The following is a 13403-nucleotide window of genomic DNA, read 5'->3' on the forward strand; positions in this document are numbered from 1 at the left end:
CCACTTTAGGCTGAGGACACAACCTTAAAAATGTCACTCTCCTTTCCCCTCTATGCTTTTCTTCTCCTCCCTTCCCATTTCTTTACTTTTTGTTTTCTTTTTTTTCTTTTTTCGGTTCTTGCCTTATTTTTGGAAAGAAAGAACGCAAGCAAGCAAGAAAGAAAATCAGTGGAGTCTACGTCTCAAAGATTCCAGGGCTTTCAAATTGCTTTCCAAGCCCTCCTTTTATTCTAGCAACATATCTTTCTTGGGAGACCCTTGCCACATCTGCACTTTACTTAATTCCATGGTGTGGAGGGAATGAATACTGTTCCTACCAGCGTAGGAGAACAGAGGCCATAAGATGGTTTCGGTCATTGATTTTGTGTAATTTGAAAAAAAAAATCAAGTATTTGAATGATGCCCAAAGTCAATATTTATGGGGGGATGAAATTGGCAGGAGAGTTGAGCCTTTATTGCCATGTGAAAGAAAACTTCACATTTCATAAATTAAGTATTGCTTGTATCAGTAAAAGAGGAGCTTGCAGAACATATGTTCAGAGTCTCCTTCCTTTGCTACTCATCTGACAGGGAAATTAAATACAAAATTCTATTCTTGTGCGCCCCCCCGAACTTTGCAGCTCATGCAATGTCATGTTGAAACCAATATTTAAACAAAGGGGAATCTTTGAGTTCTTTGAAAATAGGTATTTGTTTAAACATGATACCTGATATCTTTGTAATAAATATATTCGGCAATACATTGAGGTCATGCATGTTAAACACTGGTAAAATAAATATGCTAAACTCATCAGAAGGAAATATATATTTGCATTCATTTCTCATTTACCTGAAGGCTTCAAAATATTTAAAAAAAACAAATCTAACAATAATATTGCATCAAATGTTATTTAACTTTTCTGGTAATGAATATAGAATCCAATCCTGCAAACGTTATTTGGACCATAACACCCATTGCTTTCAATCAGGCCCCAAACCCTTAAAGCCAGATTGCGGATAATTGGCTGGAAGTAAAATTGCCTAAAATCACAATGAAAATTGGACACAGATTTGGACTAGGAAGGATAGAGATTGTCTTGCTCTGCTCTAATCATTAGACATGCTGTCTTCTACATGCAGTATGTGATAGTCATCGTAAAAGGGCTGTTTTGTGATATAGGTATATTGATCTATGTTTTATGACATCATCCAATGTTTGAACATTTAGTTTCTTGGCATGGCATTCCTGGGAGTTCATCTCCAGATACTAAGGTAGTTTCAGTCTGACCTAATAAAATACCTCTGTACTTTTTTGGAACATTAAAAGGACTAATATAACATTTCACACACACACATTAAGTCTCATCCTGATCTCTAATAGTGGGTCCTAAAGCACAAGGTTTAATGAGATGAGTTTCCTGTGCCTTTCTTAGGAGAGAGGAGTTTATGTATTAACTGTTCAAGGCAGCAAGGCGATGGGACTCAGAAACACGTTTCTGTTAAGATGGAGGAATAAGAGAAAAAATATAACTTTTATCTCTACAGTTTGCCCTCTGGCCACCTGGGGCTTAGTAGTCTTTTGTTCTCCTTTCCCCCACCTTTCTTGCTCTCCATGTCAATTGCTGTCCCAGAACAGTGAGCAAGAAAGGAGGCACAGAGAGAGATAGACAGAAGCATGACCGCGTAGGGGCCTAGGGCAAGAGAGAAGAGGATCTGTTGCCTAGAATCCATGGAAGATTGTTCTTTGAGGCAGAGGGTAAGGCCTGGTCTACACCACAGGGTTCTGTCAATGTAACCTGCCTTGAGTTGACCTAGCTGTGGAAGTGTCTTCACTTAAATTTGGCTCCCACTGACATAAATGCCTCTCTCCTCCGGTTTGGTAACACCACCTTCCTGAGCGATGTAGAGTCACAATCGATGTAATTAGGTTGATGCTGTGTCAGTGTAGACACGGCATTGCTTACATCGACAGTGAATGGCTTTCAGAAGCTGTCCCACAATGCCACACACTAACAATACAATCAATACAAGCGGCTCCTGGTGAGGTTGCACACTTGCCGACACAAGGAGCCAAGTGTGCATGCACACAAGGAATTTTATAACTGTGATGGCTATATGCCGACATAAGTTAGGTTGACATAATTTTATAGTATAAGAGTGGGTAGAGGGCTAGGAATGAAGTCCATATGAGGAAAAGAAGAGGTTGCTGTGCGGAGGGAACTAAGTCTTTCCCCCATCCACACACAGTTCAGCTCTGCCTCTGTAGCAAGACAGGAAATCAGATTCTTAAATTCATTAAAATATGGACAGATATGGCCAAATTTTACCTTAATTTACTTCCTGTGCAATGCCATTAACTTCAGCGCATGGGATCTGAGGTGAGAATTTGGCCCCTAGGATGTTCAAACAAAGTAGAGAAATAAATAAGTAGATGTCCCATCATTTCACTTACACCGTTGGAGGGAACCTTTTTGCTCCAGCTTGAAAAATAGCTTGGGTATGATTAAGATTAAACAGATCATAGAGAATTTGAGCTATATGTAAATTTCTCTGGATATTTAATCACAGGGGAAGCAATGGAACAGATTTGCACAGCCTACTGGTTGATGACTTGCTCTGATAAAACTTGGCTGGATTGTAGAAGCCATTCAGAACCCATTCTTCTGGAATGTCTCATGGGCAGCTATATGGAGGAGAGATGCAGTGACTTTATTAGAATTTAGTCCTCCATCTCATGAAGGATATAGCATTGGTACACAAGAAAATAACCTGAAATGGCCATTGAAGCTTTATCTATTTATTTCAAACCTTGAATATTAAATTGGCATAAATCTCCAAAATATATTGGATTAGGATGGGGAAAATCAGTGGGAAATCCTGCCTAGGAGTCCTACTATGTTCACAGACATGAAGTTTGGCTGTCCATCTCATATAAGATAAAATGTTGGCTGGCACAGTGCTAGCTGTAAAAAAGCTTGAAGCCTGGGGTTTTGTGCCAGGCAACAACAAATTTAATTAATGGGGTGGATCTATAGGGAATGCAGAAACCTCTTCTCTTAGAAACTGTTGCAGCAGAAACTCACTCAGGCAGGCAATAATTTCTGAGGAAGTACTGTACTTTTATTTCTTATCTTATTAGATTTGCTTTGGTGTCTTGTATTGTTTCACTCAAGCAAACTTATTTCCACATTTTTTGGTTATGAATCATTACAGGATAGAAACTGGCAGATGAATGTGTAATTGTAATTGAAATGGTTATTTAAAATGCTAATGCTGTTTTTGTCCTGGATCAGCATAGAAAATGAGATGATACATCTTCATACATTTACCTGGCAAAAGAATTTTAAATCAATAAGATTTTAAATTAAAATCTTAATGAAAAAGTAAAAGAGCTGCCCTTGCACAAGAGCTTTTAAGTGGGAAGATTGGGGATTTTTGTAAAAATTGTATTTGTTCTTTTTTTTTACAAGAGTAAATAAGAAGATGACTTGGGGACATACTAGGAAAATAATGCAAAAGATCCCCATATATAAATACAAAAAGGAGAGGAAAGCGCATTTTAGAAATTTGTGCACAGAACTAGGAAACAAACACTCTTGAGGTATACCTGTGGCTCAGATACTAAGGCTTTGTCTACACCGGAAAATCACCCACCTCCCTGAATGACAAAAGTTTTGCCATGAAAAGCGTCGGTGTGAACAGCGCTTTGTTGGCAGGAGAGCCACTCATTGGAGGTGGAAGGTTTTTTTTGGTGGGAGAGCTCTCTCCCACAGACAAACAGCGGCTACATTACATGCCTTTTAGCAGCATGGCTGTAGCAGCACAGCTGTGTTGCTAAAAGTTGCAAATTGTAGACCAGTGGTTCTCAAACTAGGGCCACCGCTTGTTCAGGGAAAGCCGCTGGCAGGCCGGGCCAGTTGTTTACCTGCCACATCCACAGGTTCGGCCGATCGCGGCTTCCACTGGTCGCAGTTCACCGCTCCAGGCCAATGGGGGCTGCAGGAAGTCGCGCGGGTCAAGGGATGTGCTGGCTGCCCTTCCTGCAGCGCCCATTGGCCTGGAGCAGCGAACCGCAGCCAGTGGGAGCCGCAATCGGTTGAACCTGCAGACGTGACAGGTAAAAAAAAAAATGGTCTGGCCCACCAGGGGCTTTCCCTGAACAAGCGGCGGTCCTAGTTTGAGAACCACTGGTGTAGACATAGCCTTAGTCTCTGTGTTTAAACCTCTACATCTATAAAATGGAGATATTAATACTTTTAGTAATCTTTATCTCGAAGGGCTGTTCTAAGCTTTAATTACTGAATATTTGCAAAACATATAGAAGATTATAAGTGCACTGCTAGTATTATCAATACTGCTGCACCAAAAACCAACCAACCGTTCAACCAAACAGACAATAAATTGTCGGTCCAGAAAACAAGATTTGATTTCATAGATGGAAATAAATGTATTAATGTGAGCCATTTTTCTCACAAGTAGCATTACCAGTTGAAGAAACGGGGAGCAACAATTATTAAATAAAATAAACATTACTAAAGAAAAAAGAAACTACCATCTTGCCACTTTGCCATGGATCAAAAAAGCAACTTCCAGGTACATCAAATACACAAATGTTTCATCTTTGTACAATGTCAAACCTCATCCTGCACCAGACATAAGTTCAGTTATGCAAATTTTGTTTAATAGGACTACAGAACTGGTTCTACAGAAGAACTATACTGTATGAGCCTATGAACTCCCTGCCTTTCCCAGAAGCTCTTGCTGCTTGGCTGATTCCTGAAGTGTGAAAAGAGTTCACAGAGAGGCAATGGGATTAGCCTTCCCTTCCCCGGCTTTGTTGAGGGAAAATAAAAGGGTTTGCCCATGACACTTGAACACTTGAGGTTGAAACACAAAACAGACAAGCATAGACACACACACACACACACACACATACAAAGTTCACAAAGCTGCCATCTTACCAGTTTAGGGGCCAGAAACTTAAAAACTGCTATATACAACTATATCAAGTTCATTTAGGGCTCGATTGCACTGCCATTTAAATGAGTAGAAAGATTCCCTATGACTTCAATGGGAGTTGGATTGGGCCCTTAGTCCTTTCTGATTTTTAGTTTCCTGAGAAAAAATGAGTGAGCCGTCATCATGACACCCCCACCCTCTCACCCCTGACACCATTGCCAGTTCCAGGTCACGCAAATTAACTTTTCACATAAACACACTTTTTCTTATTTGAAATGTCAAAGCCTCCTTAGTGGAAGGTTAAAGTCTGTCTAATGACAGAATCCCTTAGAGTGTTAATTAAACAGGACAATAATAATCCACCAATGATTTATAGTTAGATGGATTACTAGCCTATAGTGGTTGGTCTGATAGGCATTTATTGCCTACTTAACCATTTAAGTATAACAAAAAAAAAATCATTGTGGTACAAAAGGTGATGAATGTTTCTGCTAAAACAGTCCATTAAGATGATTCATTAACATTACAAAGAGGTCTGTGGCCTGTGTGCCACTTGGTGCCTGTAAAAGTCTGGGAAAGTGAGAGGCATTACCATAGGAAATGTTTTATGCTAAACGTGTGCTGATATAATCTAACACCCACTTTTTACATTTTACATAACAAGGTCTATGGATGCTTTGTACTTTTCATTTCTTCAGCTAAAGCGCTTATCTTTCCAACAGGGAAACATAGGAGGAAAGGTATAATAAAATTTAAAATGCTTAGGAATCTGTTTGAGTCTTGCAGCCTACTCTTTGAACTGGTGTCATCGGAATGTCAGATTGCTGGTTCCACCATTGAAGAATGAGAATGAGAGTCATGAATTATGGTTAAGAAGGCCACAACTTTATTAAACACACATAAAATAAAGGTATCATAAACAGTCTTTTCAGGTCAAATAACAGCACAGAGTCTCAGGGTGTAACAGTGAGAAAGAATACCATCTATTCAGCTGAATTGATAGTGGAAGTTTAAGGATGCAAAATATTAGAATGTAAGTTGAAATTTGCCCAGGATTCCAGAGCTATGATATGTATACTTACAAAAAAAGCATTATGGGATATTTAATGGCCATGAGTGATCAGAACCTTGGTTTTATATTTCATCTAAAATACAGAACCACAAAGGGCACAACACCTCCTAATGCTATTCAGCATCAATGGGAGCTGCAGGGGCGGTGCCTGTGGACAGGGCAGCGTGCAGAGCTGCCTGGCCACACCTCCGTGTAGGAGCTGGAGTGGGGAAATGCCGCTGTTTCTGGGAGCCGCTTGAGGTAAGCGCCTCACCCCCTGAACCCCTCCCGTGACCCAACCCCCTGCCCCAGCCCTGATCCTCCTCCCACCCTCTGAACCCCTTGATTCCAGAGCAGAGTTCCCTCCTGCACCCCCAACCCCTCATCCCCAGCCGGAGCCCCTCCCACCCCCCAATTTGGTGAGCATTCATGGCCCACCATATAATTTCCATACCCAGATGTGGCCCTCGGGCCAAAAAGTTTGCTCACCCCTGCTGTATAGTGTCTCTGTTTAAGAACTCCCTGGTTTAAGGGATTAAAATTAACACATGGCTTGCACCACACAAAATATATTAAAATGCACAGGAAAAATGACACATCTAGAAAGTATTTGATAAAAGAAAAGATGCTGACAAAACCAAACAGTATAGTCAGTTATATTTTCATGTGGCCTCTAAACATGATCAAATAATTAAATGAAATATATTTTAGCTGACATTAAATACAGTTACAAAAGCATCTGTTCATTGTGTTCTGGATAAATTAATTCCCCCAAGCTGCTGTAGGTGGGTTCAGAGAGTAAGGTGTTTTAGCAATTTATCTGTCTGGAATTCCCAAGCAGAAACTCTTTGAAGTTGTAGCCAGCAAATTGCAGGCAGTTGTTGTCAACCATTTATCAGAAAACTTCACTGCAAACAGTACACTTTGAGTTCAGACTTTTGAAGAAACAGAGACAAAGTGACATAATTAAATTGTATACAGTAGTATTAATACAATGCATAATTAGCATATTTCATCCTGAAACCCAGACCCCTCAGGAGCCATATAGACTGTGCATGCACACACACACGCATGTGTAAAACATGAAATTAATGGAACACAACAGTATGTAGCATATATCACAATAGTGGAAAACAGTAGTTTGCATCAAAGGCCCAATCATTTCAATGATGTTCTATTTCAAAATTATCCCTTACATGAAAGTACTCTAGTATTCTTCAGTCATGGTCCAAAAATGCAGTTTACAATAGTTAGATGCAAACAGGACTTTGCAACCAATTGCCTTTCCTGATTCCCATACTACTCCCCTATAATGTTCCACAATATAGCAAGTAATAATATTTTCCATTGCCTGTCAGTCCTACTACATCATTAACTGCTTTAAATCCCTGCAGTGGCTCTCCCTTACTCACCATATCAAGTTAAATTTCTTGATTTTGCCTTCAAGGCCCTGCACAACTCAGCCCAGACCACATATCAAAGCTCATTTCATATTGTGTCCATGTTGATCCCCTTAGCTTTGCTAACAATACCAGATTTACAGCCACTTTTACATCATTTTACCACTAGTGTCTTTATGTCTTCTTCCACATTAACCCCTCCAAGTGGAAAAAATTCCCAAAGCCAGTGTACCAGGCCTTCATCCTCCCCTCATTCAAATCCCTCCTAAAGACTCATCTCTTCCACAAAACATATACGTGCACAAACCTTCCATTCTAACATTATATAAGAGGAGGTGTGGCCAGTGGATTCATGACTACTCAATCATTGCACTGTCAATCCTGTGACAACTCAATCCTGTGAGCTTCCAAGGACTTCCTACCAGCTTCTGAGCACCCTCAGCTCTCACTAACCACAGTGGGAATTGAAGGTGATCCACATCTTGTGAGAGGGATTAGCTCCTGGAGTTGAAATTATTTGGTTCCTGTCTCAGAAATGTATATATATATATTGTTGTTTCCTCTCTCCTGGTCTCTTACTGGCTGTTTCCAGGAATACTTAACGTATGTACATACCCATGTTTTATTTATATAAGTTAGCAGTTACCCTAGTAAATCAGATGATAGAGTACACAAAACTCCAGACCCTTTCAGAAAAGCTTGGCACCTCTACTGGTAAATTTAATCAGTGTTAGTCCAAAATCATCCAAATTATGGGCTTGTACTGTCTGACCTATCATCGCCTCCTAATTACATACAACCCGAGAAGCTCTGTAAATAGGTTTTTGTTTCAATGGAAGATCTTCTGTTCTATTGTTCAGACATATGCAGGACATCGGAATAGAGAAGTGACCCATCACAAAGTGATTTATAACCTCCATAACTCTCCCTTGTGTGAAAGCACACTGATTATGAAATTGACATCCATATGGAACATCCTACAAGAATATGTGTTTGGCCTTTTGTGGTTACATTCATCATCAGGTCTTGAATTTCTTCAGAAGTTAAACAGCAGAAACCTGGGAGCTCTGTTGCAAAATTTCCCCCAGTTCATTGGACTGTGAACATTATGCCCCAAGGGAGATTTTTATTGCAAAAGGAAAAGTGAGGATCTTTCTGAGTCTCCAAAATCTTTGCTCCCTTGGCACCTAACATTTGCACCATCATGGCAGGTGGGCTGCACACACCTCCCCCGCTGCTTATTTAGAATTTATACAGAATCTATTTTACAGTCCATTAGTTTAAATTAGATAAACAAACAACCATCTTGACATCCCAAACATTTAGAACTCTTTACAAGGTACTGTTTGAGGAAATTCATGCTTTTAAATGTTTTGGGGGTGCCTTAAACAATAAACAAAAACAACAGATTCTCTCTTGTGGTCAAACCACCAAAGCAGAGTGAAGTGCACTGACTCTCTGAGAGTTTCAGCCCCATGTTCTGCTCTGCTTGTCCTTTTCAAAGGGGTCTCAATGAGGTGCCTTGTTGAAACCTCCGCTGGTGCTACTGTTTATAGAGAGAATCATTAGGAACAGTTTAGTCAGAACAAAAGGGGGGTTGTTTCCATTGTTCTCCTTGCAGTTTGACATCTTAACTGAAAAATTATCTTAATCGTCTAACAATATATATTTGCCTATGGGGTTCAGACAATTGTAAAAGAGATTCTGAATGACTGCTGAAAAGAGATAATTTACAGTGCAAACCCAGTGCATGCTGAACACCATTTAGTTATCACAAATGTTTCCGATGAAAAAATCTGCAGGAAAATCCCCACCAGTAACTATAGCTTTGATCTCATGACTGTATGTGATTATTTTTATGCATTTATGATTGCAGCATCCCCTAAAAAGAACACGCTTTGTAAGATATTACTCTAATAGTAAGATAGTCTGTTTCTGTATTTTGATAAGTAGATAGCTTAGGTTAGATCCTCAGCTGGTATAAATCAGTGTTACTCGTAGACTTGAATGGAAATATGCCAATTTACATCAGTGGTAGATCTGGCCCCTTAATTTTTTTTTAAAAGCCTCCAGCATAAGCCTGGTTGTTAATGGTTTTCTGCTGCTGAAACTCTAGGAGATTGCTTGATGCAGGCACTTGCAATGTGGCAAACCTCCTTTCTCAGTCAGACAGGGAGCTGGAACGTTCCTTAAACCATGGAGGATTGGTCCCAAAGTGTAATTGTTTGTGTAATTCTGGAGGGGATATTTGTGGCAAGAGCTTTGGCAAGTCAAATGAATTCTCAGCTTCATTCTGCTTCCACATCAGTTCACAGACTTTTATAGAAATCATTATATATAGGAAGAGAGTTTTTTTAGAGACAGGATCAGAGTAAAAAATGCACATTACACCTCTTTAGCTCTCTAACCCCATGCTGCACAAAAAGTTGGCAGCTCAGAATGTGTTGCCAATTAGAGTAGTTTTAATATGTATTCAGAATAAACCATTAAAATAATTGTTTCTATAGAAATGAAACATAAATAAAGCAGAAATTGATACTGAATAAAGATAACATTGGGGCCAAATTCTGGCTTTTGCTTACTCATATGCATGAGCAAGATAAGCCTCAATTAGAAGAGAAACTTTGGAGTACTACTGTTGCACCTAATCTTGCCTCCCCACAAACCCCAAAGTCCACAACCTCCATAGTTCCCTAGCTCTAGTAACAGAGGGTTGTACAGTTCGGGGGCATGATCCATATGGTTTTGCTTACATACCCCAATTTTCCATGCAACCTCCCCGCTCAGGTTACTAATGCTTGTGGCACAAGTAGTTTGTGCAGCAGCTGTGCAGGGGTTATGCAAGCACCAGTCAGAATAAAGGCACAAAATATTGGTTCTTCTGAGGTATTGTTTTGCACCAGCCTAAAGAGCAAAAGCGAAGGCATTCAATATTTGGCCCATTGTATGTTGCATGTTAAAGCCAGTCATTGCTGTAAACTCCTGAGAACAAAGGTCAGATTTCAAAGGAAACCTTCACATAACTGACTGTAAAAATATGATAATTACTACATTTGCAGTAATTACAAAGTGTAAATGACTAAAAAGAATTTTTTCAAAAAATATAAAATGACTTCAATATAACTAAAAAGAGTAATTAACAATCAAACAGGAATCTTGACAGCCTGATGATGAAGAGTTAGGATGAAATGATTGCAGTTTACTATAAAAATGCATGATAAAGCAAGAGACTTTCAGAGTCAAATTGTCAAAGGGAGCACAACACAGACTAAAAGACTGCACCTACAATACGGCATATAACACTGTTGCCCACATATTTTTTTTCCACAAGTGTGAACCTAAGGTTTTAGATGCACAGAGCACATTTTTGCCCATAAGGACAATTTCCTGCATTATGCCAAAAAATTACCTCCAAAACAGTGTTCACAAAATAATTGGAGAGTACAAAATTAGAGAATAAATTTTAGTCGCTTCTTTGGAAAATCTGGACCTCAAAGTGGTTGTATGGTAAATTCTGTTTAAAAATATATTATTGAGGTTAGCTTATAAGAACCACAATATATATTTTACTATGTGGGCTTGATCCTAAAATGGTCTACATCTAGTGTCTGGTGTAAATCAACAGTAACTCCAGGGAAGTCTATGGAGATCTAGACCAACTTTATAAATTTAGGGCTAAAATTTAGTTGCCTAATTCAAGCACTCGGCACTTCTCAGGATTCAGTCCCATGATACCATTTGATTTTTAGGATTCAAAGGTCCCTACTGTTCCAAAATTATTTCTTTTAAAAAATTATTAAAAGGTTTTCAAACAGGAGTAACAATGCCCTTCAAACCTGTGTGCACCGCTTCGACCACTGTATCTCCTCTGGTGAGTAGAGCTCAGGGCAACAAGAGCTATGGCTTAATTAGTATAACGTGATTAGCACAGTCCAGAACCAGATTAGTTCAAATTCTTGGGACAGTGCTAACGCGTGGCTTATCCATAATGTGATTACTTTCATGTTGAGGAATACATTTGCGATAATGGTGTTAAGGGGAATGAATAGAAACTTTGATAAGTATAATCCAATGTGGGCGTAATGCAATATTCAAGCTGTTTATGTAATCTTATAAAAACAATACTTTTTTTTTATTGTTAGAATCTGAATCACATGTATGGAGGGACCAGGAAAGGCAGAGGATGTACAGAGGATCCTGATGATACTGTGAGCCAAGATTCCCAAAAGACATTTATTTTAGTAGAAGCATTTGGAGGAAGAAAGAAAAGATGCTCAGTGTTTAGGAAGAGGAATTTGTTCCAGGAATAAGAGGTGGGAAGGTACAAAGCTTTCAGAATGGGGAAATGAGTAGGAAATAGAAATGGTTAGGAGGAGGGCATCTAGCTGTAAGGATGTGGACCTTGAACTTGATTTAGAAAAATAGGAGGAAGGAAAATAATACATTTTGGGCCTGATATTTAAACAAGTTAGGTGTGAAAATGTTTGCCTAATCTGAGTGTACAGTTATTTAGGGGAACTTTACACAAAAATGACCAGAATGAACCATTTGCAGGCATTTGCCTCATTTGCATTTATGATCATGGCAACAGTGCATGCAAACTAGGCACATACAATTGCACGTGCATTTTGGGTGCTTAATTTTTTTTAAAGTAGGGCCCTTTATTTCTAAAGTTGTCTCTTCCACCCATCAAGAGTGTGCAGTTGCCTGCACAAACAAAAAGAGCAGTAGCTAATACACAAAACAGATAAAAACATTCAATTCATGATGAGACCAAAAAGTAGCTAATCTGGTAACATATGTAACCCTCAAGAAAGAGGCAATCGGTTGGAATTTTTTTATCTAAAGAAATGATCTGAAACAACTGCCAACATGCAGGTATTGCTTCATCATGAGCATTCAGCTCTCCCTCTCTAACAAGGAGGAGGAGGAGGAGGAGGAGAAAGGGAGAAGAGAGCTGTAAGAGGAAAAACTGGTTTCTTAATTGACCTGGGAAGAAGGAGGAGAAAGAGGATGATGATGATATGGGCTGCCAATATTTCCAGCAATATGCCTGCAGAGCTTGGGAGGTAGTTTGCAGGGAGCAGATGAAATGAGTTTAAACAGTATGCAATGTATGATGGGGAAAAAAAGATGGAATCCATAATAAGGATGGTACAGACTATAATCTATATAGATTGGTGAGTGTTTGAAACCCAAAACTGAATCCTAATATTGAAGTTTGAGCCCATTTCAGTCTATACAGAATTATCCTTTATTGAACATACTGGGACAAATTCTGCTCTTGTTTACAACCCATAACCCCACTGATGTCCATGAGGGATTAGGCATGTGATGTGAGAAGAATTCTCTAATAGATTCCCTTTCTTAACCCACACTCATAAAGAATCCCTCTAGCATAATGTGTTAGAGGTAAAGAAGCAGTGGCATGTGGACTATTATATATATATCTGTCATGCATCTATTGTATTGTATTGTATTTATTAGTTTACAACCACAAACCAGACATTTTGGGAAGGTGTGTGGGGGAGAGGGTAGAGTGTGGAGGCATTACCCACAGCGGCTTCAAAGAAAGAGTTTGGTTCACTGATTCTTACAATAATCCCCTTTCATAAAAGCCCAATTGCTTGTCCACAACGTGATCTCTCTACTTTATTCTTAATCTCTGCTACACCATGTACCTTGCTTTGCAATTTAGACAGGAAATGAAGAATAGGATCATAGAAGAAAGCAATATAATTATATAATTTAATTAATGAACTCATTAAATCATCTGAGTTGTTCCCATGCAAGTGTAGCATATACCCCCAATGTTCCCCACCCCTCAAGAAAGGACATATCCAATATTAAACTGATACACTTGCTTAGAGTCAAAAATAGGCAACCGAAACAGCTGAATATATAGGGAAAACAAAGAGAAATAAATGACCTCTTAGGCAACCCTAAAAGCTCACCAAGTCTTAAAATTCATCTCCCATAAAAATGATAAACTAAGTCTCAGCAACCAGTTTCCT

At 39.2% G+C, this 13403-nt stretch overlaps 1 protein-coding gene across 4 annotated transcripts in view; it reads left to right on the forward strand.

The window, feature by feature from the left end:
- Positions 1–13403, forward strand: part of BMP7 (bone morphogenetic protein 7) — an 81079-nt gene that overhangs the window by 12873 nt on the left and 54803 nt on the right. For 3 of the 4 annotated variants that reach the window (XM_044985214.1, XM_044985212.1, XM_044985216.1), the window contains one exon: positions 11532–11702. The gene's annotated coding sequence lies outside the window, so the exon portion shown is untranslated. Of the gene's footprint in view, positions 1–11531; positions 11711–13403 lie in introns of all 4 variants that reach the window. The other variant, XM_044985213.1, reaches the window with a different exon arrangement.

This window comes from Mauremys mutica, chromosome 13, assembly GCF_020497125.1.
Source record: "Mauremys mutica isolate MM-2020 ecotype Southern chromosome 13, ASM2049712v1, whole genome shotgun sequence".
NCBI lineage: Eukaryota > Metazoa > Chordata > Testudines > Geoemydidae > Mauremys > Mauremys mutica.